The sequence below is a fragment of the Theropithecus gelada genome, chromosome 10 (assembly GCF_003255815.1).
Source record: "Theropithecus gelada isolate Dixy chromosome 10, Tgel_1.0, whole genome shotgun sequence".
Lineage (NCBI taxonomy): Eukaryota > Metazoa > Chordata > Mammalia > Primates > Cercopithecidae > Theropithecus > Theropithecus gelada.
The window spans coordinates 86,553,115-86,580,403 of NC_037678.1; the positions used below are offsets into that span (position 1 = coordinate 86,553,115).

At 37.2% G+C, this 27,289-nt stretch overlaps 1 protein-coding gene across 6 annotated transcripts in view; it reads left to right on the forward strand.

The window, feature by feature from the left end:
* MACROD2 (MACRO domain containing 2) overlaps positions 1–27,289 on the forward strand; it is a 2,143,045-nt gene that overhangs the window by 1,228,196 nt on the left and 887,560 nt on the right. For 2 of the 6 annotated variants that reach the window (XM_025399156.1, XM_025399157.1), the window contains exon 1: positions 1,391–1,574. The exons of the other annotated variants lie outside the window; for them this stretch is intronic. The gene's annotated coding sequence lies outside the window, so the exon portion shown is untranslated. Of the gene's footprint in view, positions 1–1,390; positions 1,575–27,289 lie in introns of those variants that run through there. 6 annotated transcript variants of the gene reach the window in all.

The window sequence follows — 27,289 nt, forward strand, 5'->3', positions numbered from 1 at the left end:
CTCAAAAGAAGACATACATGCAGCCAACAAACACACACAAAAAAAGTTCAACATCACTGATCATTAGAAAAATGCAAATCAAAACCACGATGAGATACCATCTGATGCCAGTCAGAATAACCATTGTTAAAAAGTAAAAAAACAACAGATGCTGGTAAGGTTGCAGAGTAAAAGGAACGCTCTTACACTGTTGGTGGGGGTATAAATTAGTTCAGCCATTGTGGAAGACAGTGTGGTGATTCTTTGAAGATTAGAGGCAGAAATACCATTTGACCCAGCAATCCCATTACTGGAGATGTACCCAAAAGAACGTAAATTCTTCTATTTTAAAGATACACGCATGCATGTGTTCACTGCAGCACTATTCACAATAGCAAAGATGTGGAATCAACCCAAATAGCCATCAATGATAGACTGGATAAACAAAATGTGGTACATACACACCATGGAATATGACACAGCCATAAAAAGGAATGAGATCATGTCTGTTGCAGGGATATAGATGGAGCTGGAAACTGTTATCTTCAACAAACTAATGCAGGAACAGAAAACTAAACACTGCATGTTCTCACTTATAAGTGGGAGCTGAATGATGAAAACACATGGACACATGGGGGAACGACACACATTGGGGCCCTTAAGAGTGGAGTAGGGGAAAGGAGAGCATCAGGAAGAATAGCTAATGGATGCCCGGTTTAATAGCTAGGTGACTGAACAACCTGTGCAGCAAAACCACCATGGCACATGTTTACCTGTGTAACAAACCTGCACATGTAGCCTGAACTTAAATAGAAGTTGAAGATTAAAAAATGAAAAAAAAAATTGATTTCAAAAAACTAAAAATACAACAAACACAATATAGCAAGAACACACAACAAATGTATTATTTAATTCATTAATTAATGAGGAAACTAGTAAGATGTTAAAATCAGTCTTAAAGAACATTTGAGGAGCTAAGATATATGGCAGTTTTACCCAAGATATTAAAATAAGATTTCTGGGTTAGATACAAAATTGGTGAATGTCTTAGAGGACCATAAACCAAATCCTTGGGATTATACCTTCCATTGGAAAGAAATAATTTGCATCTCTACTGGACAAAAATCTATGGGTTAACTTCTGCATTCTAAGAGTTGTAAAGTAGTCCAATCAGTAGTAAGTCAAGCCCAACACGACTCTGCAAAAACACTCTTTCACCTGTTCCAAGTTTTAGATATGTTTTTGACATGGTTTTTAAGTTACGTTTCATTGTTGGCCAGGACTGAGAAGAGGGAGAACTGTGAAGAAGGTACAATGTGTACTTGAAATCGGGAAGTACCCACTTCACCCACCCCATAATATTTCTCTACCCCTCCCTTCTGCCTTGAAGTGCCTGAGTCCTGTCCATACCAGATAGGCCACTATCAGAGAAGCAAATGACGGGCTCAGCCCTTACCAGGGATACTTTTGCCTATTTTGGAAAGACTACATAAAAAGCCTTTAAAAATCGGAGCCCTTTGGGCCTCAGGCATCCAAAGAGCACATTTTTTGGAAACTCAGCAGTCAGGAGAGTCACATAGAGCCAGTTTATGCAGGTGAGTATTTTGCTCACTCTTATAAGGTCCCTAATTTGTATTAATTCTCTTCATGTCTGGTTTGGTTCTCCTTTGCATGCCCTGGTGAGTTTCCCGGTTCCCCATATATGCATGACTTTTTTTTTTTCAAGCTACCTTTAATCTTTTCTTCATTTAGTTCATCAGTTATCCATGAAGGGCTTTTTGCTCAAAGTTTGGTTTCAATGTTCATCATGAAAATGACACCCCAAAGGAGAAAATTTACTTTTCTATATTTTACACAAAAAGAGAATACTAGTAAATATTGCTAATAATTTTAAAAGTATATATATACATGTTTTCATAATTTCATAGATTTTTAAACTTTGAATCATATTCTTAGAGCTTTAAATAGATTATATCTCATTATCGTGTGTTACCATTAGGTGACAATAAAATGTTTAAAATATTTTTAAAGTATTGTATTTTAGTTGTATTGAAAGATACAAGCCTTTCTTAATTTAAGGGAACAGGAATAAAACTACCCAGCAGACAATTCAATCTATGGCTTACAGCCAAGTTTTATAGAGTTTAGATTTAATGCTTATTACTTTTTTAAAGTGACTATTCTTTTTAATCTCCCTAAGTCCCCCTAAATAATTTTTTGACATTTACTTTTTCTGTGATTATTTTGAGAAGTTTCCAATTTTTTTTTTCTTTTGAGACGGAAAGTCTCTCTCTGTCGCCCAGGCTGGAGTGCAGTGGCGTGATCTCGGCTCACTGCAAGCTCCGCCTCCCGGGCTTGCACCATCCTCCTGCCTCAGCCTCCAGAGCAGCTGGGACTACAGGCATCTGCCACCACGCCCGCTAATGTTTTTGTATTTTTAGTAGAGATGGGGTTTCACTGTGTTAGCTAGGACGGTCTCGATCTCCTGCCCTCATGAGCCGCCCACCTCGGCCTCCCAAAGTGTTGGGATTACAGGCGTGAGCCACCACGCCCTGCCTCCAATTTTTATTTTATTTTATTTTACTTTATTTTTGAGACAGTGTCTTACTCTGTTGCCCAGGCTGGAGTGCAGTGGCATGGTTGCGGCTTACTGCAGCCTCTGCCTTCTAGGCTCAAGTACTCCTCCCATCTCACCCTCCTGAGTAGCTGGGACTAGAGATACACACCATCACATCTGGCTAATTTTTACAATTTTTGTAGAGACGGGTTTTTGCCATGTTGCCCAGTCTGGTCTTGAACTCCTGGACTCAAGCAATTTTCCTGCCTCAACCTCCCTTTTTTTTTTTTTTTTTTTGAGTTGGAGTCTTGCTCTGTCACCCAGGCTGGAGTGCAATGGTGCAGTCTCAGCTTTCTGTAACCTCCATCTCCTGGGTTCAAGCAATTCTCCTGCCTCAGCCTCCCAAATAGCTCAGACTACAGGGGTGTACCACCACACTGGCTAATTTTTGTGTTTTTAGTAGAGATGGGGTTTCACTATGTTGGCCAGGCTTGTCTCCAACTCCTGACCTCGTGATCCACCCACCTCAGCCTCTCAAAGTGTTTGGATTACAGGCATGAGCCACTGCGCCCGGCCTCTCAGGCTTCTTAAGTACTGGGATTACAAGGGGTGAGCCACTGTGCCTGGCCAGAAGTTTCCAATTTTTAAAAGTTAGGGTAGTTCTTCTTAACTGTCCCATTATAAACCTTGCAAAGACGTCAGTTCTAAGTGAATATGTTTATTAAAAAGCAAAAAATTGTTATAAATTTACTGCTCAGTGATAATTATTGCTTACATTTGACATTTGGCATTTTTCCTACTTTTTATACCTATTTATTTATGTTTGTATACCAGAGATCACTGGATATACAACTGTCTTCATGTTTTCAATAAACTACTATATCATTAGTATTATCCTGTGTAAACTTTCTCATAATTACTGTTTAATAATGGTATAATATTCCTTTGGGTTAATGGACCGTAATTCATTTCACTGCTCCCTTGCGGTTGGCAGTTTATTTTTTCCCAATTTTCTCTTTTGTGTAGAATCCTGTGAGGGCAATTTTTATGAACCCCACAATTTACATTTACAAAATTATTTCCATAGAAGAGACTCCCTAGAGTGTAGGAATCTGCTGGAAACTAGAAGCATATCAAAAGCTCTTGACATGTGACCCCACCAGTGCATATGCGTGCTTATCTCATGGCCTCCTGACTGGGTTCGAGTTTCATAGACTGTTCAGTCTCTTCTAATAGTTGTTTTAAATTTATGTCATTGAATAATGGCTTCATTGAGCATTTTTTTCCAAATGTTTAGCATCTGGACTTCTTTCTTTTTTTTTTTTTTTTAAATTTGTACATGATCCACGTCCTTTTAGATAGTGGCAACTGGACAGATGTAACATTAATCTGCACTGTAGGCCAAGTGCAGTGGCTGATGCCTGCAATCCCAGCACTTTGGGAGGCTGAGGTAAGAGGATTACTTGAGCCCAACCCGGCCAATATAGTGAGACCTCATGTCTACAAAAAGTTGAAAAAGTTAGCCAGGCATGGTGGTGCATGCCTATAGTTCCAGCTACTTGGGGGTCTCAGTTGGGAGGGTCACTCTGAGCCTGGGAGGTCAAAGCACCACCGCACTCCAGCCTGGGCAACAGAAAAAGATCCTGTCTCAAAAAAAAAACAAAAACAAAAACAAAAAACAAAAAACTACTGTGTAAATGTATGTATGTGTGACTCCAGGCAATTTATTTAACCTCTTTGAATTCCCATTTTTTCATTTGCAAAACGAGGATAATAATAAAGACCTCACAGAATTGTAAGAATTAAATGAGATATTGTAAGCATAACACTTAGCACAATTCCTGGCAGTGGTAAAGAGCCATTAAATGACTTTGTTATAATTGTTACTAAAATTATAATTAACATTTTTTCAAGTATCTGTTGGGGAAATAGATATTTTCTATTGGTGTACATGAGCTTTTTATGGATTAAATATATGAATCATTTGTCATATTTGCTTATGGAAATATTTTCCAGTTTGTTCATGCTGTTTTAAAGTTTGTTAAATTATTTTACTTCTGTTTCTGTGTTTTGTGAAAATGAGGACCAAATAAGTTGTTATAGCCCTTAACAGAAATGAAAAGTAGCCACAACCCTTTGAGTATCCTCTAACCATTTGGTCATTACTATTATTAGCCTCAAGGGACAGGAATATAAAGAGCATGCAGCACCTACTGTTCAATAATGAAGCAAAAGTCAAGTTGAAAAGTTCAGTTCTGAAGATGTCATCCATAATGATACCAACTCAGATTGTAGTTATTTTCAAGTCTAAACACTTAAACATTTATTAGAGTAAATAACCATTAAAAATAAGAGGAGAAAAATTAGCTTCTTATCAGAAACCTGCCCGCAAATTTATCTTAACCTCTGAAATGTGGCCTTCATAGTTTCAGTTAAGGCCTTGTTTCATTAGCATACTGGGTCATAAGTTGAAGAAGAAAAAACTGGAGTAAAAAAATTGAAGTTTCAGATAGTCTCCCCCACCCTCCCCGAATTCACTAGTGACTGATTTAAATACTGAAACTTTGCATGCTACTTTGATGACTATATATTTAGTCACCTTTCTTTGGATCAAATTGCCATACTCTTATTTTTTCAATCTGGTTTTCTTTGCAATGCTTGACCCTCTCACCCAGTTACCTCATTTTTGGTGGGGTAAAGGTGAGAAAAGATCAAATCACTGTTAGTAGCTGACTACAAGGTATGCTGAGGCTTTAAAAGAGTCATTCACCAGTATGGCTGTATCATGTTTAAATTTCTAAATGGCTAAGCAACATGTGCCACTCTCTGAGTAGACTTAAAATGATGAAACTAAGTGAAACCATATTAACTATGTAAGGGGATCACTAGGAACCCAGATTGTGCTATTTGCTAGCACTCATTGCAGTTTATTTAAACTCCGTGTGCTAGAAAGTTATAAAATGACACAAGGCATGATCCCGATTTGTAGTTCAGAGACTAATTCTATGCGATTTCACTACATGTAATCTAACTGGTGTTTGTTTAAGTTACAGATACAATCAGAGCAGCCCTTCTCAAACTTTAATGTTTATACAGATCCTCCATACATCTTTTTAACATGGAGATTCTGATTCAGTAAGCCTGGGATTGTGCATTTGTAAGAGGCTCTCAGGAGATGCTCCTGTTGCTAGGCCATGGACCACACCTTGAGTAACAAGGGGTTAGAAGCAAATTATCAACTGGGAGTACATAAAGAATTCACTAGGAAGCTCACAAAACACAGATTTCCAACGCTACTCCCAGAGGCTGATTCAGCAGGTTTAGGGTGGGGCCCCAGGATTTCGAATTCCCAACCAGCTTCCAGGTGGTGCTGCTGCTGCTGATCGCAAAGCACAATTTGGGTAGGATGAACAATTTGGGTAGCATCTCGGACATAAACCAAAAGTTAATTATGGTGAGATGAAACCTGGGTTGGCGGAAAATCTCTTAGGTTGTCTAGAAGGAAACTGGGTTCTCTGGCACAGAGCTTCTCTACAGATCTCAGTTTCCTCACTTATAAAATAAGCCAAATGATGAGTGCCCCCCTCCCCAGATATCTCACACACCAAGCAGAGGAATACACTTTTAATTTGACACACAAGTTTAAACTATTTTGGCCATGTCTCCTCTAACATTTGCAGGACCCAGGACAAGAGTACCAATGGACACCTAATGCCATATGGGTAAATATTTAGTAGTTATACATTAAGCCAACAAGTACATGAGACAATGACACAAATTACTTATTATTGCAATAGGTGACTTAACCACCACATACAACTGTCATACATCCAACGTTCATTCATGAATACTGCCCAAGACCACAATTTGTTACTTAAAGGAAATTGAGACAGATACTTGTTTCTCCTAGGAAACAACACTTTATTATTTGAGAATCTTTTGCACTTAAGCTATTTTAGAGGAAGGATTTGAGAAGTTAATTATTTTTCCCCTTACCTAAACACTTCTATTGCTAAATCCTCCCTCCACTCTGAAAGGGTGTCCATCTCTGATGTTTGCATTTGCACAATCCACAACCCTTTGTGACATTCAAATGCAGTCTCCTTTTATTCTGAGATACAGGAAAAGAAACGTAAGCACCTCCCTGGGGTCTGAACAGTGTTAATGATGAGATCAGATGTTTAGGATTATACATCACATTCTGCCAGAGCTGAACACTGAATCCCAGTGACAAAAGTAAATTGTCATGCATATAAAATTCAGGACCCATGGAAGGGGCACCTATTGCTTGGATCTAGGGCAGTATTGTTTTGGTGGTCATAACAGAACTGCTACCTGAACCTGAATATCACTCGAAGATCACTCGAGGTGCCTGATATTTGGGAGAGACATTTGAAGGACCAAACAAACCACTTATTCCTTTAGATGCTCTAAAATTGAACCGTATAAAAAGTAGACTATGCTGAAGTCATATCATTTTAGCTACACGGAGAAATCTTGTTCCAAATCAAGACATAATGATATACCCTCTGGTTCTTTGATGACGGTGTGGTGGCTATATGCAGAATGTTTCTGCACCATTTGCATAACTACTGCTTAAGACATCCACTATGTCATTCAGTAGTCCTTACATGAGGGTTCAACGAGGTAGACATCCTTAAATTTACTATCAGGTTAAGAAAAGAGCAGATTGTCTCTTTGGACACTTCGTGTATTTCTTTCTTTAGTTGCCTAGAAGCTCAGCACTAAATTTGGTATTCATCTGCAGTACTTGACTCAGCCCATGGCATGGTTTTTACACATTAATATTTCTTTTCTCTAAATGCCTTGGTGGAATTGTACTTTTAAGTTCATCTATTTTTTTAATGATTTAAACTAATCACATTAACCCAGGAAGAAGCAGCATATAAAAGAAAGGAAAGAAACAAACAGTTTAATGACCTATCTTGCTGAGTTCCTACAACTCAAATGGGAAAATACGTGCATGGTAGAATTATGCAAATTACTGTGTAAAACTTCCTATAATTGACAGGTATTATCATATTTTATCTACCTCATGACCCAAGATGGCTGCTGGAGTTCCAGCCATCATCAGGTTAGAGTATGTCAGTGTAGACAGAAAGAAAAAGGAAAGTCAGAAGAGCAAAATGAAATCATTTTGATGTTTTTAGCTTTTCCAGAGGCTCTATGAGACACTTGGTCACATGACCACATCTACTGGCATGGACTACTGAAAAATGTAACATTTTATTCCTGGCAACAGTGAACTTAGCTAAATATTAAGTTTCTGTTACTTTGAAGAAGGAAGGGAAAATAGATAGAGAGAGAAAAATTCAATCCCTGCCACAATTCTTTGTTCATATTAGGATGGGAACTGGTTAATTTTTTTGTTGTAGAAACCACACATTTGATTTTTCGAATGATCATAAAGTTTTAAAATATCTGATGCCACACTAGATACATTTTTATTCAAATATTTTCCACATTTTAGACACTCAAATCTTACATTGCAAATTAGTATAATTTTTAACAACAAAGTAAATGAGATTTCTAAATGAGAGACAGATAACTCCGAGAATTGTTCATGTACAATTTGACTTTGTTTGGGGATTGAATCAGTGATTTATTTTCATAAATATTGATTTCTTTTCCCGGTTGTTTTATGAACCGAGTGAGAAGGGCCATTGTATTCAGTCTTTTTTGTTGTTGTTTTCACTTATTCACATAGTGCAGCAGTGATTGTGGATATTTCCTTGACTATTTGTACTTTAGATTCACATCAGATGATAAATTGAGCATGAGAAATATGTTATTAAATTGACTGCATTGTAAATTGGCACTTTACATTTTCTATTTATAAACATGGTACCTTTTACTCAATATCCAGGAAACTTCGGATAAATATGAATTTCCATTAACTTATGTGTTAACTGCCAAAACCTATTATTTATATCTGAAATGAACTAAACCAAGATAATTTAATCTTCTAGTCCAAGGTCAAGTGCATTAAAAGAAAACGTGTTTTATGAATAAACAGCATTAAAAACACACAGCCATTACACAGCAGTTTTTCATGACTAACACGAAAATCTGTGAACTGAGTAATAATCATCTCCACTCACTAAGCTTTTAAAAATCCTATGTTGAATTAATATCCTCACTTCTTCTAAGATTATATACTTTATTTTTCACAAACAGATAGTAATTAATAGATATTCATTGATTCTGATGTAGGTGGTGTATAAGTGACTACATTTGTGTGTATGTGAGTGTGAATGGTCTAAAATATTGTGGTTTGGGGAAGTCAAAATTGGGAATGGATTTAATGTCTGTGTATCAGTCAATTATGATATCAATGATGCACTTACGACTCCCTTCCCCAATAATAGGTTTTAAGGTATTAATCATAATTTTATGGTAGGAGGGGCACTATCAGAAATTTTCATTGTCCAATTTTCTCACCATGACCAGCCAAGCATCTATCACTTGTTTTTAACTTCTCAACTAGTTTTCACAATTAGTTGTCCTGTAAAGTAATAAATGGCCCAAATTTTCCACACACTAATTAAAATTCCATTTCTCATGAATTCTTTAATCGAGTGCAAGTCATTATGTGCTTTGTTGATTCTTAAGTGCAAAGATAATTGCAATGGGCAGCATGAAAAGGGTTTGATTATTGCCTGTCGACGCCTGTGAATTCTAATAGGTCTAATTGCATAGCATCAATTCATCATCTCAGCATCACTTCTTTTTATTATTAGCTCTCTGAATTGTAATGTGCTCATAAAGAAGTGTTGTAGTATATCAGAGATGACATGGTACCTGGCCTAGTATAATTTTCAGCCCTTACCTTGTGCAACTCTTGAAATTAAAAGTTTATTATGGAGTGCCCTTTTTCTGAAACTAATTTAAAAATGCTCCTGTATGATGAAATGAATACTGTCCAATAATCTACATATTAATTTGCTTTTGTAATAATTCCATTAAATGACTGCCAAGACCTTTTTTGCTCAGATTGTGCCTATAAATTCAGAACATAATGTGTTAGTTGGAAAACATTTGTTAGGCTTTTTAATGGGAATTCCTGGAAGCATTTCTCAGAGAATTTCTATACTAGAGTGACTATTGTAAGGCTAAAGAAAGAAAAAGCTTCCACTGCATAATGATGTAGAATCTTCCACGCACCCCAATAAAATGACTAAAGGACCACCAGCAATTCAGTTGCTAAACACCCTGTCATTTGCATGTATTGACTAGAACAGCTCTAGTGTAGAGAAGGAAAGTAAACCTTTCATTACTCTACAGATAAAATAATGTTCTATATATGTGAGGAAGTGTGTCTAATAATAATAGGCGCAAATGGGTACTTACACCCTGTGTCAAACACTGTACTTTAATCATTATTTCAAATAATCTCAGGGATTCTTATGAATAAAGTTTCAGTGTGATAATTTTACAGGCAAGTCCCAAAATATCACCCAAGATCACCAGATGGTATGTGGCAAAGCTGGAATTTAAACATCTAGACAGAAGACTGCCATAGCTTGTCTGCTATTTTCAACACACACTATGGCATGACTCAGTCAAATTAATGCCATCAGAATCAGTAACAGTGAACCTTGGAAGAAGGATGATTATAATGTTAAAGTGTGACTCCAAGTAAACCCAAAAGTTAAATCACACTTCAGGGGCTTCTATTTTTTTTTAGGATAATATGGTCAAAGTAATTATAATCCATGTTAAGGAATGAGTCAAGTTCCTAGAAGGAGGATCCATGCAGCAAATATTCCAAGAGATCGAGGCAAAACCAGTAAGGCTTATCACCTTCTGTTGCAACACCTAACTTAGCTAAATATTAAGTTTCTGTTACTTCAAAGAAAGAAGAGAAAATAGATAGAGATAGAAAATTTAAATCCCTGCCACAAATTATTTGTTGGTGTTGGAACTTGTTAATTTTTTGCTATAATAACAACATATTTGATTTTATAGAATCACTTTAAGACATTTTATTGGTTTTAAGTATTGGGAAGGGATTTATACTCCAGCTTTTGTTAAAGGAGTGGCAAGGCCACATTGCCAAAAAGCAAATGAGATGAGAGATATTATTTTGGCCATCTCTGGGTAATACAGCCTGCCACAGGGAATGAGCCAACTTTGTGTTACTGCTTGTTGGGCAGTAAAGCAGTTTGCAAGGAAGCAGTCCCCCAGCAGGTATAAATTATTATTTTAAACATCTCTCTGAAAATTACTGTAATGAGAAAGTACCCCTTTGCCTTGTGTGTATGTGATGACAAGCAAAAGTAAAACTTAATTCATTTTCTACAGATCAAATGTTTGGGTTCTTTTTTTAAAAAAAAACCTTCAAACTATATGGTTTAGGTATAAATATTTTATTGAATACATTGGTTCATTTCCAAATATAAAAAAAAATCAAGAAGCAAATATTGATTCTAAATTTGCTGTACCATAAGTAATTTGCAATATAACCTAGATCTGAATAGAGAAATAAATTACCACTCAAAAATTTCCAGTACTTACGTTCTACTTTGAAAATCATACATTGGAACTTACATGGAGCTATTGCTTATTGTGTTGAAAAATTATATAGTCATTCTGGTTTTAAGAATTTAGATAAATTGGCAGAATAAAATGCAAAAATCTTAAATATGCCATCTGGAGTTTTGATTATTTACATACATCAATCAATGTGAAGAATATTTCTGTCACATCAGAAAGTATTTTATAGTAAGTAAGTTTTATTGTTCTATTTTCCCTCATGCCCAATCCAGTGAATCTTTAGCTCTCAAAGGCACTGTTATGACTTCTATCACTATGCATTAGTTTTATCTTTTCTTAACGTAAATGGAACCATACACACTGTACTCTTTGTGTCTATTTTGTTCAGTGTGAAGTCTTTGATATTCTCTATGTTGTCACATGTATCAATGTTCATTATTCTTCATTGGTCAGTAGTATCTCATTGTATGAAGCACAATTAGTTTATCCATTCTCCCATAATTTTGCTTTTTCTGCTGTTTTTTTCTGGTTTCCTGATGCCTCAAAATTATTCCTTTATCACACCCTCTCTGTTTCAAGAATTTTATTTAGCCATTCTTAGGGTAGGTCTGGTCTGCTGGTGACAAATTCTTTTAGTTTTCCTTTGTCTGAGAATGTCTTTATTTCCCCCTTCATTCCTGAAGGATAAGTTTTCTGGATATAGGATTCTGGGTTTGACAGAGTTTTTATTTTATCACTTGAAAAATATTCTGCCACTTTTTTCTGGCCCTCATTACTTATTTTATTTTATTTTATTTTTATTTTATTTTATTTTTGAGATGGAGTCTTGCTCTGTCACCCAGGCTGCAGTGCAGTCACATGATCTTGGCTTACTGCAGCCTCTGCCTCCCAGGTTCAAGCAACTCTCCTGCCTCAGCCTCCTGAGTAGCTGGGACTACAAGTGTGCGCCACCACGCCCGGCTAAATTTTGTATTTTCAGTAGAGATGGGGTTTCACCATGTTAGCCAGGATGATCTTGAACTCCTGACCTTGTGATCCACCCACCTCAGCCTCTCAAAGTGGTGGGATTACAGGCGTGAACCACTGCACCTGACCACTCTGGCCCCCATTACTTCTGATGAGGAATCCACTGTAATCTAAATGGTTTTTCTCCAATAAAGATAACAATTCATTTCCATCTTGCTGCATTCAAGAATTTTTTTTTTTTTTTTAATTTTCAGATGTTTACATTTTGTCTTAGCATTAATTCCTATTTGTTTTATCCAGTTAAGTTCACTAAACCTTTTGAATCTATAGGTTATCTCATTGGCCAAATGTGGGAAATTTGCAGCTATTATTTCTTTGTTTTTTGTTTTTTTTTTTTTTGAGACGGAGTCTTGCTCTGTCGCCCAGGCTGGAGTGCAGTGGCACAATCTCGGCTCACTGCAAGCTCCGCCTCCCGGGTTCACGCCATTCTCCTGCCTCAGCCTCCCGAGTAGCTGGGACTACAGGCGCCCGCCACTGCGCCCGGCTAATTTTTTCTATTTTTAGTAGAGACGGGGTTTCACCATGGTCTCGATCTCCTGACCTTGTGATCCGCCCGCCTCGGCCTCCCAAAGTGCTGGGATTACAGGCATGAGCCACCGCGCCCGGCCGCTATTATTTCTTTGAATACTATTTTAGCCCCACTTTCTTTCTATTCTTCTGATATTTCAATGATATGATTTTAGATCTTTTGTAATAGTTCCACAGGTCCCTGAAACTCTATTCTTTTTTTTTTTTTTTTGCTCTATTTTCTATTTTCTCCTTGTTTTCCACTTTAAATAATTTCTACTGTTCTATCTTCAGATTCACTAATTCTTTCCTCTGCCCTCTCCATTATGCTGTTGAGCCCAACCACTGAGTTTTTTATTTCAGTTATTGTAGTTTTTGGTTCTAAATTTTTCATTTGGTTCTTCTTTACATCTTCTCTTTGCTGAGACTTTCTATTTGTTCGTTTCAAGCATGTACATAATTGTTTATTGGAGCATTTTTAAAAATGATGATTCCTTTAAAATCTTAGTTTTAACACCTGGATCATCTCTTTGTTGGGTCTGTTGATTGTCTTTTCTAATTCAAGTTGAGATTTTCCTGGTTCTTGGTATAATGAGTGATTTTCCATAATACCCTGTATGTTATATGACTCTGGATCTTTTTAAAACCTTGACTTAGCAGGCTTTCTCTGAAACTGTATCACACCTACAGGAAAAGGGGATTCTGCCTCATTACTGCCACATGGGGGTGAAGGTCCAGTTCCTCTCTCAGCTTCCTTTGACACTCCAGGGACTCAGGGGTGTTTTGTCTCTGCTGGGAAGAGGTGGGATTTCAGGTTCTCTGCTGGGCTTCAGCGAGTGCCACCCTGGCTGGGAGGGAAAACGTCATTATCTTGTTACTACTCTCCAGTTAGCTTCCACTGACCTAGTAGTGAGGAGGCCTGCTAGGTGGTAGTAAAAGTGCCAGCTTCCTATGTAGTCTGCTGTGACATTATATAGGGAGGGGGCTTGTTAACCACCAGCAAGGACTGAAATTGGCTTCCTAACACAGCCTCCTCTGATACCACTCAGGACAGGAAGTGCCTTGTTACAGTAGGGTGCAGGTAGAAATGGCTCCCCGCTGGACCTTTGATGACAGGGGAAGGGATGAAGCCTTGGGTTTGTCTGTGCTGTTTGGTTGTATAGGATAGTTTTTAATCTTTCTGTTTTGTTAGGTCGCCCCTTTCCTGTGGTGGTGTGTGTCTGTGTTTATTTGTTTGTTTGTTTATTTATATTTTTTAGTCTGCTCTTGTTAGCATTTCTGGGATGCTGACTTCTTTGGGACCCAGGCTGAAATGTGTGAGGCAAAAAGAAAACCTGGAGAACTCATCACCGTGTTGATCCTATGGACTGCCTTCTTCTGTCCACCTTTCAGAGTCTTCTCATATTTGTTTTATGTATACTGTCCGGGGTTTTAAGCTGTATTTAGCAGAAGGAATAGGGAGAAGTCCATCTGTTCAATCTCAGTCCAGAGCTAGATATTTTTTGCTTTTTTGTGAGTATTTTAAATACTAGGTCTTGGTGAGTGCTAAAGTTAGGAAAAGATGAAAATAACCTTAGACTTAGAACAGTGCTTGCCACATGTTAAGCACTCAGTGAGGATCATCTTATTCTCTTTGTACAATCTAAGTGTCTCTAAAATTCTAATCTTCTCTTGTAGGACAGGTTATGCCCAGGTTTGGAAGAGGGGTGCAAAGGGAGACTTATCCAAAGTCCTCGCCTCACTAGTGGATGCAAAAACCTTCCTGGCATTTCTTAACACACATCACAGAGGTAGCTGCTCCTGGCCTGTTTGTGCTTGTGGCTGATAGTACATGCACATGTATAAACACACATAAAACCTCCAACTTTTACATATTGATGAAGATAAACAAACCTGGGGCCAAAACATACAGACTCTGAAAATCTTTCTGGAAGGACATAGGAAGGGATCTACTTCAGTTCCTAAGAGGATGGTAACTTTTGCCTGTAAATGTTTGACCTAATGTTTTCTAATGGCAAAATGGTTCTACATAGAGTTTATTTGTAAAATAAACCATTGTGCTTTCTTTGGAGACTCTTTGTAATTCAATTCCTAAAGCAAGCCCTGTGATCAGCTAACATAACCACATCTGAGGGCTTCAGATCTTCTGATGGATGTGTGTCTTTTCTAAGCATCACTGTAGTTCATCTCTCTCTCACTGTTTATGAACTCCATATACATTTTCACTGCTGTCAATTGACTAGTTTGCACTGAAATATCCAAGCAAGCTTTGTGAAAAAATGGAAGTGGCTCTCAGTCCTTAGATTTGTAGGCAGTTGTGTATGGCACATAGTTTTCCTTACTGTATGTTCTTTCCAGTTATTGGTAGGAAAGGCAGTCACAGAGGGTTTGTCCAATGGGACTCCAGTGGAAAAGGTTTATCTGAATCTTTCCAATAGCGCTAAAAACACCCCTGGACAGATTTCATGGGGGTGACAGACTCTGTTTTCCTGGTCTTATTTAGGAGTATTGCCTTCCATATTTTGCATATTCTGGACATAGTCAATATCAAATAATTAACCATTTCATCTATTCAAGCAGCCGTCTACCATCTATTAACTACCATGTTCCTGAATTTACAGGCATGTCCACCACCTTTTTTTTTCTTTTCTTCTGTTTTCTTTTCTTTCTTTCTTTCTTTCTTTCTTTTTTTTTTTTTTTTTGGTTTGTTTGTTTTGTTTAGCTTTTGTTATGGTTAGGATTTGCGTCTCTGCCCAAATTATATATCAAATTGTAAAACCCAGTGTTGGAGGAAGGGCCTGGTGAGAGCTGTTTGGATCATGGGGGCAGATTTCTCCCTTGCTTTTCCTGTGGTAGTGAGTGAGTTCTCATGAGATCGTTGTTTAAAAGTGTGTAGCACCTCCCTACTCTCTCTCTTTTCTCCTGCTCCAGCCATGTAAGATGTACCTGCTTCCCCTTAGCCTTCCACCATGATTCTAATACAGGCCTTCCAAGCCATGCTGCCTGTACAGTCTGTGAAACCAGGAGCCAATTAAACCACTTTTCTTTATAAGTTACCCAGTCTCAGGCATTTCTTTATAGCAGTACGAGAATAAATGAATACAACTTTTTTCAAGCGTACAATTCAGTGGTTTTGGCACATTCGCAGAGTTGTACAACTGTCAACACCACTAATTCCAGAATATTTTTGTTGCCTTAAAAAAAATTCTATACCCGTTAGCAGTCAGTGTTCATTCCCCCTTCCCCACTCCTTAATAACCATTAATCTACATTCTGCCTCTGTGAATTTGCGTATTCTGGACATCTTATATAAATGGAATTATATAGTATATTGCTTTTTGTGTCTGTTTTCCTTAACTTAGCATAGGATTTCCATGGTTCACTCATATTGTAGCATATATCAGTAGTGCTTTCCTTTTTATGGCTAAATAATATTCCATTAGATGGATATACATTTGATTATTCATTCATCAGTTGATGGACATTGAGTTGTTTCCATTTGGAGGTATTATAAATAACGCAGCTGAAATGGTTTAGATGTTTGTCCCCTCCAGATCTCATGTTGAAATGTAATTCCCAGTGTTGGAGGTGTGGCCTGGTGGGAGGTGTTTTGGTCATGCAGGTGGATACTTTATAAATGACTTGGTGCCATCCTCATAGTAATGAGTGAGTTATCACTCTATGAGTCCACGTGAGAGCTGTTTGTTTAAAAGATGCTGGAACTTCCTCCTCACTCTCTTGCTTAGTCTCTCATGTCTCACCACGTGGCATACTGGCTCCCCTTTGCCTTCCTCCATGATCGTAAGCGTCCTAGAGTCCCTCACCAGAAGCAGATGCTGGTGCTGTGCTTCCTGTACAGCCTGCAGAACTGGGAGCCAAAATAAACCTCTTTTATTTTTAAATTACCCAGCCTCAGGTATTCCTTTATAGCAATGAAAATGGACTCATAAAACAGCTATGAATGTTTACATATAAGTTTTTGTGTGGACGTGTGTTGTCAGTTCTCTTGGGTGATCCCAGCAGTGGAATTGTTGAGTGATATAGTAACTGTCTTTAACATTTTGAGGAACTAACTGTTCTCCAAAGTGGCATTTCCATTCCTATCACTGATGTATGAGGGTTTTATTTTCTCCACATACTAACACTTATTAACATCTGCCTTTTTGTTGATAGCCATCCTAATGAGTGTGAAATGGCATCTCATTGTGGTTTTGATTTGCATTTCCAGAAGGACTAGGATATTGAGCACTATTTCATGTACTTATTGGCCATTTGTGTATCTTCTTTACAACCATTTCTCAGACCCTTCTTTGACTCTTCCTTAAATGTATTAAAAGACAAGTTACATGCTTAGCTTTTTTTCCTTAATTTTGGCCTGTTCACTTTTTGGCTTATCTTAGAAGTATGCTTTCTTTAAACTTCCTTTCTTCTCACAATTAGTGCACACACACACCCTGATCTTTTTATAATTTAAATTATTTCAAGTAATGTCTCGATTAATGTCATTAATGCTCTGTTGACATTTAATCCAGAATGAGCTCTTCCTACTGCAAAATGAGCTCTTTTTTTGGCACTTTGCTATAATTTATGAGAACTAAAGTAAAGGGTAGACAGGTTTTACTTTTGGACAAGTTTAGCTTCTACATGGAAGGGTTTAAAATGATAGCTTGTCATTAGTGTGTGCGACAACAGGGCAAGGCAAGCCAGAAGAGGCAACACAGGTCAAGGTCATCAACACAATATAATGAACCAAAGATCATAGCTGTGGGTGCAGTTGGTGTGAGTCTGGTGGACAAAAACAAGGTCAGAGTCTTGGGTGTCAAGCTGACACTCAAATATTGGTGATGGGTAAAATTTTGGTAGGAGAACTGTACACTGCCATATAGGACAACTCCACATTTGACATTTTGGGTCCAGTCTAGACTGGTAGTTTTCAACCTGTGGTCCCTAGGCCAGCAGCATCAGCAGCATCTAAGAACTTGTTAAAAATGTAAATCCTTTTTCTCCACCCCTACTCCATTCCAGACCTACCACTGAAATAGAAATACCGAGAGTGTGACCTAGAAACCTATGTTTTGTTTTACCAGAACCTTTAGAGGTTTTGATTACCCTCAAGTTTGAAAACTACTGACCAAGACTTTTAAGGAGGTGCAAAAAAAAAAAAAAAAAGGTGGTTGGGGATGACGCCACAGTTTAGGATTAAGTGAGAACACACAACAAACAAGGGTATGGCTGTAGCCAAAGGCAAGTTAAGCATAGCCCATGCTACATTGCTACCATGGAATTAGCCAACATTCACTTAGCCAGAATTTACTTAATGACTGGTTGTTGGAATAGGAGAGTGGGCCTTAGAATGAAGGAAACCTGATTATTCTAGTGCAGGGAGGTTCAAGGAGGGTAAACGTCCTTACTTGAGGTCTTGAAGTTGCTATCCCTAGTGTATCAGGCATTCTGCTTGTTAAAGGGATCTGTTATATTTTCTTCTTTGGACTTAAATTACTCAGTAGAAATAATCAGCCTCATTCCACATGCGTTAATGAACTCCTTTAGAAGGAGGGACCATTTTTTTTTTTCCTATGTTAGTTAAGGAGGCCCCTGAGCAAAATCTAGAGAGAAGTCTTCTCCCCAAAGAATTGTTTTCGTAGGTCTTTTGCAGTCAAGAATGGCGACAGAGATTGAGTTTATGCTGGGTACAGGGAAACATGGAGTAAGTTGGGTCCATAAAGGTGAAGCAAGGCCAATGTTTTGGGATGGGAAGAACTGGGGTAAGTTACTAAGTACAGTGTGGGCGCATCTGGCTCTCACCCTTACTCCTTGAGTGAAGTCATTCATCCAAGTTGGCAAGAGCAGGTCATAGGAAAAATGAGGACGACATCTAGAAGAGTAAATGGTTTGTGAGAGGGGCCGTCTCTCAGATAGGCCCACAGGCTTTCTCTGGAAGGATGTCAAAAAGCCACATTTATCAGAAGCTGCAAACACAGCCAGCTACGTCCTAGGAAGGACAGTGCTCTTTCTATCACAAGATAATTCCAAGGGCAATTTTCTGTATTCTTTTTTTAAGTTTTTTTGTTTGTTTGTTTGTTTGTTTGTGGAGACATGGTCTCCGTAAAAGAATTCAGATTGGTCTTAAATTCCTGGCCTCAACTGATCCTTCTACCTTGTCCTTCCAAAGTTCTGGGATTACAGGTGTGAGCCATGGCTCCCACCCCCTTCTTTTCTAACAGTAGGAAAAAGAAAAAAAAAAAACTTTTATTTCACTTCTGGCTTCTGTGCTTTCTCCAGTTATTTTTCCTATCCGAAGAAGTACACACAAAATACCCATGTGACAAAGCTCCCAAGGCAGAATCCAATGTGACTTTATTTTTCTCTGGCTGTGTCCAGGATCATGGTGACTTGACCCATTTAAAGGAATGTCACCATATGCTGCTAGCAACTGCTGGGGTTTGGCACTTCACAGGCTTTTCAGAACCTAATAACTAAATGCGGACTCCAAGAATATTCCATGGACTCTAAGTCCATGACTAGATTCTCAGGCCCAGAGGATACATTTGGAAAAGGACCACAGTTGTCTTCATGATATTCTATACGTTGCAAGCCTGTAATCCCAGCACTTTGGGAGGCAGAGATGAGAGGATCACTTGAGACCAGAACTTCAAGACCAGTCTGGTCATCATAGCAAGACTCTATCTCTTAAAAACAAATAAACAAACAAACAAACAAACAAAACAGATAAGCAAATTCTTTAAAAAGAACATTAAAATGCAAGAAATAACAAAACATATTTGATTTAATCTTGTGAAAACTTTCATATTGTCCTACCAATAAAATTGTCTATGGTAATTCCTTTAGAATGGTTAATTTGGTTGTTTAGCATTTTTATTGTATAGCAGTGTCAAACACACTCTTGCCATTCACTTATTGTATTAGAGAGAACTATTGACACTATCCTAACTATTGCTCCTTCAGGAGGAGACAAGCAGTAAAACTGTTAAAATTCTATCAAAATACACTATTGATATCATGTGCTGCGGCTTCAAAACACTGCTCAGCAAGGATGCTTTGGAAAGTAACTCAGCTGCTTAATGTGCTTCTGCTTTAAAATATCTCTGGGCAGCTAAGTTTGTAACAAGGCATATAAATCTAATGTTTAGGGTAAAAATAAATATCCCTTTTTGTCCAAGCAGTTTAAATAGTGCTTGTAATTAATGCATAATAATTAGGTATCTAAAAACAACTGGAAAATGTGTAAATCCATGTTTATTTAAAGTGTGTAATATTTATAAAAGATGAGGTATAAAATAAATCTGTCTTAAAACAATGCTGTCATCAGTTCTAAACGAAGCACTATGAAATAGCTAGTTCAAAGTCATGAAAATATTGAATATATTTTTTTCTCCTTTTTTCCCTGTATTTGTGTGTGTGTGTGTGTGTGTGTGTGCGCGCGCGCGCTTTCAACCAGGAACATATGCTTTTTTATCATGTCGAGAAAATAAAATCCTACCTTTTAACATTAAAAAAAACTATGAAGATCTTAGCAATTTCTACCATTCGGTTGTCTGTTAGGTGAGGAATACATTCCTTGTTAAAATACCTATTTGCATAATTCGGTGAGCAATTACATCACTAATGTTCTTTTCTTATTTGAGGTACTCTCCCAAGGAATTGATTATTTGCATTACTAATAAAACCCTGATGAAAATACATAAAATTTGTATGAAATTAGATATTTATATAAGTTATCAGAAAAAGTGTGAAGGCATATGTTAAGTGAATTAAAATCCACTAAGGGCTTGTTATTACCAAGTCTTGGCCTAGGCAACAAACAGATTTATATCCAGTAAAAAGGTTGGTAGAAAAAATAATTATATATGACATAAATAGAAGTTACAAAATAAATAAATAAATTAACCGGGCGTGGTGGGGGGCGCCTGTAGTCCCAGCTACTCGGGAGGCTGAGGCAGAATGACATGAACCAGGGAGGTGGAGCTTGCAGTGAGCCAAGATCTTGCCACTGCACTCTAGCCTGGGGGACAGAGAGAGACTCCGTCTCAAAAAAAAAAAAAAAAAAAAAAAGTTCCAGTAAGAAGAAGAGAAAGAACAACCAAAGAATAAAAATTCTTGGAAATAAAAGCAAGAACAAAAGTTTCAAAGTGAAAGAATGCATGATGGAAAGGAAACAGTTGAAGACTTACTGTACCAGAAGAATAAGTCAAGGAACTACTCTAGAACGTACAGCAGATAAAATATTTGAGAGAAAATCAAAGGAAATGAGATTTACTCCTAGACATATGAGCTCAACTATTAAGAGTTCTAGAAAGAATGGAGAAAATGAAAGAGTAGTAATAATTTTATAACTAGGAGGAGAAAATGTCCTGTCCTGAATTAGGCATGGTGAAAGTTCAAAATCCCAAGGATAAAAAATAGTTAGAAAGAATGAATAAGACCTACTATTTGATAATAGTACAGAGGAACTATAGTCAATAATAATTTAATTGTATATTTTAATATAACTAAAAAGTATAATTGGATTGTTTATAATACAAAGGATAAATGCTTGAGGGGATGGATACCTCGTTCTTCGTGATGTGGTTATTACATATTACATGCCTGTATCAAAATATTTTATGTAGCCCAGAAATATATACACCTACTATGTACCCACAAAAATAAAAATTTAAAAATCTAAAAACTGAGAAAGAAAAGAATTTCAAGGATAAATACGAAGTTCATAAAACTTCTGGAAAGGAGAAAAAATAAAAATATAAAACAGCTTACCTATGGAGGTATAAAAATCAAACTGTCTTTTTCTCACAGTAGACGTGAATGAAGAAAAATATTCAACATTCTGAGAGAAAAAAAAATTGTTAAAAATTAGACATCGAGTATCTTACATAACAAAAGAAATGAATAGTATTATGGAAGTCTCCAACTTCTTCCCTTGTTATGTTTTTAAACCCACTCTGTATTGCACTTTGGCCTCAGGCTTTGACCCTCACGATGGTAAGCTGACTGTGACAGCGAGAAAGTACAGACTTTCACACTGAGGAGTCAAAGGCAGAAATGATGGAGATTATTTTCCTCACTCATCTTATTTTGAGAATAAGCGCTTTTCTCAGAAGACACCCGTGAAACTGCTCCTCCTCACATTCTCTGCCCATTTGCTTCTCACCACAGTCTATCCTTTTCCTTTGCTTCATTTTTCTCCTTAGCACTTGTCACTGTTGGACACACTATGTATTTTACATCTTTCTTGAGAAAAATTAATTTTGAACCTGGAAGCATATATGTCAGAAAAACAGCATTCAGAAATGAGAACAAATTAAACATTTGGAAATGCAGTGGCTTAGGAAATTTCCAGCCACAGACCATCACTGAAAGAATTACTCAAGAATATACATCCGCAACACCAAAAAATGAGTTTAAGAATGAGAAGACCAGGCGTCCAAGAAGTAGTAGAAGCAAAGAAACCAGTAACATGTCAGTTCTGACATAATTGGTTAATATGTATAACCGTGAACTTTGAGAGTATAATGATGAAATACTGATTAAATAGAGAAGAATGTATTCCTATCCCATTTATGCACGTGGTAAATACAACTAAGTACAAGTACTAGTGATGAGCAAGTCAGAGTTTATCACCTTCCACCTCCCACATGCCAGGTACTCTGCTCGATGCCTTCACATATATTACGTAATTTATTCCCTACAACAAACTTGACAAGCAGATATTATTCTATTTTTTTAGAGAGGAAGGAAAGTAATTTGCTCCAGTTCACACAGTTAGTGAGTGGAGTGTGCTGTTGGGTTATGGAGACTTGTTTTTCTTGTTCTCTCCTGATATCATGGTGTCTGATAATAATTACACATTCTATTGATCTTTTTTTCCTGATTTTGTTAGATACTGCTGGGTAACATATTTTCCTACTCATACCAAATCTTCCCATTTTTAATGCCACTAATTTCTTTCATTATAGTGCCTCTTGAGCCGTTTTATCATATCATCTCAACCGCAACGCCATTTCTAAATAAAGAATGAAAATTTGTATTAATTGGCCTGCATCACAACAGTACATTATCAAAGAGCCAGTCACCAGATATTATTTATTTTCAGGTATTTTTTTTTTCTGTTTAAACCTGATACTCATTATTTAATTTTCAAAGCCTGCATGCCAACATTTCATTCTTGGCATCTGAATTACTGTGGAAAGGTCTCTTGGTTTTCTTTGAGTGGTTTTACGTTAATAGTTTCTACTAAATAATCTCGCAGAGGCACACGTTGACCTCTGTGATCTTAGTCTCGTAATGAATCATGTTTGAAAGGCTCAGTGATATATTCTGTTCCCCTCACTGATTCTATGTCAGGCCCAAAATAGGCAAAGAAAGGGAAAAGGTAAAAAAGAAAATCTGTCTTGATACTGAAAAAATTAGTTATTTTTTATTGTCCTTTTTTCTTTTTCTCTTAACTAACACTTCTCTTATTCTTGTCCCCTTTCTGCATCTTATTTCTATGTTGAGGATAGGCTCTCAGAAGACCTGACAAGCACTGCAGTAACTCAGACCCTAATTCTATTTCCATTCTATTTCCCTATTTCTGTTACCAGCTAAGTCACTTAGAGTCAAGTTCCTTGAAATCAATTTTTACTCTTTGTTTTCTCTTTTCCCATCCACTCTAAAGCCATCATCACAGTTTGCTAGTTCACCTTTAAGATTCTTGAATGGTCTGCCTCTCTTTTTCATGCCTTTGACTCTACTTTCATGTCAGCTGATCTCTTCCCTTTTGTAACCTCCAATTCATTCTGCAAAGGAGTAAGCATGAGAAAGTAAAACCACTGTCATGATTTTGCATAGGAATTCATGTTTCCAAAGAATATCTCTTGGCTTTACTCCATGATGTCTTATAGAATTACTGCTTAAAAAGCTGCTCCTACCCTTCTCTTCTCCATGTAAATCAGTGTATCTGATAGCAGCCATGTTGGACTGTTTTCTCGAGTCTTTGCAAACTCTTTAAGAAGTGCTTTTCCATTCTTAAGAGGATGGTGGGTAGAAATACCCCTATTATCTCACAGAAGAGGAAAAAGCAATATCTCTAGATTTTGAAGATTGAGCAAAAAACAATAATTGCATTTAGTTAAAATTACTCCTAAAAATCCCTTAACCCAAATAAAAGTGAAATTAGTGACATAGCATTTCATACTAAGTTCAATACAAATGATTTTCCCTATGGAGTTGAAAGACGTCACTGTTTCTTCAAACTTGAGGACCAGATAAAATAGTTTATGATGTTCATTTTGCATTGGAAAAGTAAATATTATTTAATTATTAGATCTGCACAGTGAGAAGCTATAATGCAGCAGTTCTGAAAGTGTCACCAGAAAGTTTGAAAATAGCTCTAGTACACAGTAAACCCATTATCTCTAAAAAGTAGGTGAGGATATTGACTGATCTATTGGGGCCCAGCAATGTAAGCCAACCTGCTCCTTCTCCTGCTCTAACACTCGCTCACTGAGGAAACATTTAAATAAATTGCCCTTATTATTTAAATATTTTATCATTCTCATTCCACCGACACTTTGTTCATATTGTTGAATTTGAATAAGTTGTACTCGTAAAATAATGTAACTTCACAGTATAGAAATTTTCACATATTCTGTTGCCTAGAAGTTATGTTAATGTAATTCTTGAAGTAGCCTCTTCTCATTTCTCTTTTCTAAATACAATTGTTCCTTAAGAAAATGAGATGTAGGGCCTGGAGTGAAGATATAGGGCCTAGGTTTAGTCCAGAGCTGTCCTAGGAGTGGATCAATTTCAGAGATAAATCAGATCCGGTTTATTTTGATGGAGAGGTGGATTCATTATATCTAAATGCCACTTTTTAAAGAAATGTGAATAGTGAGCCCATTAATTCCTTCAGAGGATGTCTAGAAAGTCTGTCATGTTCCATTTTGTGATTTGACAACCAAAATCCATCTCTAAAACAAAGCAGATTTGTTCTAAAATGAGCAATATGCAGATGAGGGAAATGACAGGTTTAGAGAATTCACTTATTTAATCATCTCCTGGAAAAAACAAAAACAACAAAAAAGGAAACACCGCACATTTTTTTTTTCCGTTTGAGTCTTTGGATAGAATCTCATACCTTTTGTTAAAGAGTGTGACAGTGTTAGAGTCTTATTTTTAAATCTTCCATAGTGCAGTAATTAGGAGATCTTTGATGAGGTTTTAGTGAGTCTTTCTATGAAGAAACAGCTTTTCAGCTCTATAAAATGTATGCTGAATGAGCTGAACCAGTTTAACTAGATGCCATTGCTTGCCCAGTCTAGATTATCCCTTCTACCTCATTGTTTTCTCTAATCCGGTACATCATCTCTGATTAGATTGATTATATCGCGCCAACTTTTATTTAATCACCCACAAATTCACTAATTATCTATTAAGCAACTGTTCCCATGGAATTCTTGGCTTTGTGGGAAACACAGACATAGATTTGTCATGTTCCCTGCAGTGGAAGCATCGAGTCACTACGGAAAACAGAAATCACATAATCATGACATTGCAGAATTAGCAAGAATCTTGGGGCTTAGGTAGTCATATCTGATTGCCTTGAATGATAGGACATTCCCTGCCTCCTCAGGCGGGATGCCATATGATTGGAGAGCTCTGACCGATGGAAACTTCTCAGAAATGTTCATGTTCAAAGTCATATTGATGGTTTATCATAAGTGGTATTATAGAGTAACAGAGGGGAAGTGAATTCAAACTTTGTTCATACAGAGGAATTTATGGATCTCATCTTTAAGGAAGCAAAATTCTTCACAGTGTAGGAGTCTCCATGAGAAACTATTTCATAAGAAGGGTTTTCAGAGAAAAAAAATAGGGGGGTTCTCCAGAAATGAGGAAAGTCCTGGAGTCAGAAAAGCACAGACCTGCTTGGTGATAGTCATGGAACAATTGCCCTATGCACTGGCACATAGTGGATTCTCACAAAATATGTATCATATAAAGAACAGAATTAATGACTGAGTGGACGATTGCAGGAGAGTCTTTCTTGTCCAGGCGTGTGGTGGCACGGGAGTGGTAAAGGAATGCTGATGACAAGCACATGCAACCTCAGCATCAGCCTGCGTGTCCCGACATTGACCCATCTGCATATTTCAGTCCCAGCCTAGATTCTACATTTGTAGAATTACCCTTGCAGTGGGGACTAACATTCATTCATTTTACCCACAGCATAGAGTCTTTAAAGCCGATTTTCCCCCTTGCATCTTAATAAAATACTGATTTTGCATCTCTCTGAAAAGGCTGCAAGTTGCTCACATCGCTTGAACCAGAACAAAGATCTCATTATCATCTTCCTTGAAAAAGTCATATTGTCTGTTTGGACCTTCACCTCCTCTCACCCCTGCTATTGAAGCACTAGAAATGCCATGCATTTGACTCACTTCCTTCTGGGATGTGTTCTCTTTGGGTTCATTCTAAAATGACATGAAATGTTGGAATTCTGCAGATAATTCAGCTTCCCACAGTTCCTCTGAGACCCCTCTCTGTTGGAAATAACACTATTGTGATGCAGATGCCCCCAATACCCTGTGGAATCTCAAAATTATCAATGGCTGACCACAGGATATCCCTTTTTCATGAGTTTCAATCTGTGTTATTAAAAATGGGCCCTTACACGTAGGAGTCCAATTTGAAACAGGATACAGTCCCATCAACAAGGTCAATCTTAAATAGATTTGGGCAGGAAAGGGTGAGCTGATAAAAAATTAAACATGAGCTTTGCCTCTTCCTTTTTTAACATAGAGGATGGCATTTTGGTAGAAATTGATTGAATTGTATTTTATAACTTGGACTTAAAACATCCCAGCTTTGAAGTCAATGAAGAATAAAACATATTATCAGCACATAATGCCCCAAACATAATAACATTATCACATTCTCATGTAAAAATGGAACCAACTCTCCAGTTGAGCTGAAAATATGCATTTGAGCTTTGGCTGTGCATTCTGTATGCCTTTATCAACTGTAAAATGCAAATGTTCAGTTGCTGTGTATGTAACCTTAGATATAGATATCTTATTCAGAGAACCACAGCATCGAGGAGGGTGAGAGAGGTAAACCAAAAGCCCTTTGTAACCAAGAACAGTGAAAAACAGCAATGTGTGAACTCACAAACTCAAAGGAAACTAGATTTAAAAATAACATCGTGAGTTCTAGTTTATCCCAAACTCAATGCAAAGAGTTGAATGACTATAGTCTTTCTGGACATAGCCAGAAATCCTTCATGCAGCTGAAGAAATGTATGAGAGAATAATCTGAATTTAGAAAAATGCCACAGGGCGTGTTGAAGCACATTTTAAATGATATCTTCTGCAGATTGAAAAGAAACATCTTATGGACAATTGATTGTTTCTTGAAATATAACAAAAACAAACTTTGAAAATGTGTATATGAAAACACTGACCTACATGGAAAGAAGAGGCAGCATTTACTTTGTAATGCTATCAGGTGGTAATTCAATTTTCTGTTAACTGAACTTCAAGTATTCTGTTTCAGGTCATAGATTGGTGGTGCTTATCATATAAATTGGCCAATAAGATTTACAAATAGTATCTTTAGCGCTCAGTTTTGTGGTTGTATCTCTAAAAAAGAAAATCAATTTAATTCCATGCATTGGTTTTCTTCTTAAAATTCATGCAATTTGAT